The sequence below is a fragment of the Nicotiana tomentosiformis genome, chromosome 11 (genome assembly GCF_000390325.3).
Source record: "Nicotiana tomentosiformis chromosome 11, ASM39032v3, whole genome shotgun sequence".
In the NCBI taxonomy this organism is placed as follows: domain Eukaryota; kingdom Viridiplantae; phylum Streptophyta; class Magnoliopsida; order Solanales; family Solanaceae; genus Nicotiana; species Nicotiana tomentosiformis.
In genome coordinates, this window is record NC_090822.1 from 20,636,341 (window position 1) to 20,640,202 (window position 3,862).

The window sequence follows — 3,862 nt, forward strand, 5'->3', positions numbered from 1 at the left end:
AAGGTGCATTAGGGCACCTATTGCAAATGACTCGGGTTTACTAGTTTGCGTCACCAATGATCGGGTAAGGGCTCAAATTACCTCGAGGAGAAGGTGTTAGGCACTCCTCGAGGTCCATAACGGTGGGTCCCGGCCGAACTTAAATCATGTGAATTAGTCTAAGAGAGAAGAGAAACATAAAGAAAGAATTATTTTAATAGGAGTGGGGGAGGGGGGGTCCTAAGTTGTTTGGCCTAAAGGATCACCCCGTACAACATAAATAATACTTCGTAACTCCCCCAAGATGGGGGTGTTACTCATATTATTCAGCGGGCACAAACTATCATCTCCTAGTACCCGATTACTATCTTTAAGTTATTTACCTAAAGCGCTCTAATCAATTCTAAATCGTACCCTATGCGTGCACTACCTGTCCCTTGCCTATGGCCCAAGAGGTGTTTGGACCTTTATTTTTGGATGGTTCTAGACTTAACTTAGGTTGCTCAAAAATAATAAAAACTATGCGACATACAAAACAAATTGAACTTACATGAAAAAGCAAATAAGGGCTCAGGTTAGCCTCCACACTTAGGCAGCAAATGCACGCAAACAAATTAGGCGTTTTGACAGTTTCAACAATTGAAGTCGTTAGGCCCTATAGACATGATTTCTATATGATTCTGGATTTTAATCATGCGAGCAGTTATGCAAAGTAATTTCTAAGTGACTGCACAATTGTCTACTGATTATAAGTATAAGCGGTTGAAACCTATAAACATGATATCTAGGTGATTTACTCAGTATTTGGCAGTAATAAACACGAAAGATATTCAGAATTACTAAGTTGTTCCTATAGGCATGCTTTCTACTGGCGTTCAATGAGGCAGTGTTTTAAAGCCTGATTTTAGTGCTTAACATAGATAGTGATTACCCTATAGACATGATTCCTACCCTTGATGATTGAAACTGGTTTTAGTTCTTATATACTAAATGAGCAAGTATGATAATAGCATATCAATCAATTAAGAACCCTATGGGCATGGCTTCTAAAAATGCAGATTTATAAATGACCTTATGATCATGATGCCTAATGAATATGCTGCAATGCAAATTGAACTTTGGTTATTTTATTCCCTATAGGCATGGTATCTAAAAAGCAGAATAGGCAGGTTATCCACAGAGCTTATTCGAGAAAGTAAACACCTATAGGCAGGTTATCTACAGAGCATATTCGAGCAAAATAAACACCTATAGGCAGGTTATCTAGCATACAATAGCAGAATGTATTTGAATAAAGTAAACACCTATAGGCAGATTATCTAACATACAATAGCAGAATGAGTAAAGTAAACACTTATAGGCAGGTTATCTAACACAATAGCAGAATGAGCAAAGTAAAAACCTATATGCAGGATTTCTATCCATTCTCATGCAAATGTTAAAATAAACCCAGTTCCCCAATTTACTAATACCCCAATTATTATTACAAATAATTATTACAGACCAGAATTGAATGAATGAATTACAAAGTATAAAAACTGTAGGAAGCCTACAACAGGCCCAAATACACCTGGACAGGCCAGGACTTCAACTCACAGAAGCTCCAAAAGCCCATGTTTATAGAGACACAGTAACTAGCCGTGAATGATTCACCCATATCTCAAGGATAAGCATACAGAACCCAAATCTCTAGTATGTCAGAGTTCCCAAGGGCTTCAAGAACCCAGAGCAGTGCTCACACTAGAGAAGAATGATCAGAGCAGTTCAAAGAAGACTAGGGACCAAATCCTAGTGTGTCAGAGTTCACGAGGGTCTCATATGAACCCTGAGCAGTGCTCACACTAGGGAGGCCAAGGGACAGAACCTAAATTGCTTTGGCTTTCAGCCGACTAAGAATAAAAATTCAGAAAGACCAGATAGTAAAGGAATAGAATGGAGTCAAAGTATTTCACTGAAAGACAAAATCCAAATTGAGCATATACACACAAATAACAGGCATGCTTGAACCTAGGCATATTTAGTCAAGTTTCAGGAAATAAACTCAATCACATGCTAACAAGACAAGTCATAAGACAGATTTATAATGATAAAGGGGGATCCAGATTAAGTTAAGTGCAGAAACTAGTGTCATAAGAAGAAATCAATTAGCAACAGATCAGGACATATTAGGAACTAATTAGGGCAGTTACTAGGGGTCTCAAAATATAATAAAGACAAAGTCAAACATGCCATATTATGATGCACTCAGAAACAGACTTGTTATCCTATTAAGGAAGACATCTATACCTAGTTAACTATTCTATAGCAGGAGATATGAGAACATATTCAAAGAGCAAGATAATAACAAAATTAAACTTCAAGAGATTGCTATCAGTGACATATAGGTTATGCAGAATCTAACTAACAAAACTCAAAGTAGATTTAAGCATGTCTCAAACTACAAATGTAATAGCATTTAGGATAACATAGTCTAATTGGAGTAGCACATTAAATAAATAATCAGAATGAAATGGCAGAGATATGATAACTCACCAGTTAAGATAAAGCAAGGAAGAAGAAAATCCAACAGTATTGTGAGTATCACCAAACAAAGCAAGCACTTTGCAATTTCTGGCCTTGACTTTCAGTCGGCCAGGAATCAAAAATACAGAACAAGTTTATTCAAGAATGAAGAACGTACAGCCTTAGATTTATAGCTTTTTAATGATTTTCGAACTGTTTCAAAGGGGAGTGGGGAGGGGTTTATATAGTGTAGGAATTGAACACATAAATACGGAAATATAATTAATTCAAACAATTAATACAGAAGAAAAATTTTGAAACCCTAGTTTTTAGGTAAACTCCACAAAATTAGCAGAAAATAAAGGCAAAGAATCACATATTGTATAAAATGAACATATACATGAATATTATTCACAAAACACAGAACCGATCCAAATTTGGTTCAAATAAAAAGGGTCTGAAACCCTAATTTAGGGCAAGTAAAAAATAATCGGCAGAAATAGACAGATTCATACATAATAAGATGAATATAGACGAGATAGTACTTAATATTAAAGTTTGAACCAATTTCGGTTCGAATCAAAGGGAATCTGTAAACCCTAACCTTAGGGTTAAGTATGAATCAACAAGATACGAACAAATCGGACTCATACGTTGCAAAATAACGTGTTTGGACTTAATATCGTCCAGATTCAAGAGATGAAGATCGATTAGGGCAGAATCAGAGTAGGGTACTTGCCATGTTTAGGCAAGTACTAAGGTAATACCGTAAAGAATCAACCAATAAAGGAAATATATCGAAATGGTAAGTAAATGGGAAGAAAATCCCATTAGGAACGGGATTAGGGGAGGATTTTGGAGAGGCGACGGGCTAGGGTTCATGAGAGATGAGAGACGAGAGGGTTCCAGGGCGGCGGGGTGGTGTAGAATGATTAGGGTTAGGGGTTTAGGTATAGTTAAAGGATAAGGTGTAACGTGGACCGTTGATCTCAAAGAACAACAACCACGATTTAAAGGGGTTCTGGGTCGGGTGTTTAAATGTGTATGAGATTGGGCTAATGGGTCTTGGGCCAAGGGTATTGGATTGGTGTAAGGGTGTTGGGTTAGATCCGAAAATAGGGGATTTTGGGGCTAAATTTTAAATACCTACTATTTAACAAATAAATAATTTATAAAAATATTTAATAAATAAAAAAACATCAGTTGTGCATAAAAATGATTAAAAATAATTACTTAACATTATAAAAATATAAATATCCCATTTTCTATGTAAATAATGTAATTATATATGCATATGGGCTATTATTGCAAAAATATGCAATTTGGCGCTAAAAAATGCAAATGCAATTATAAGAAATGCACTGAAAATATTAAAACCTCT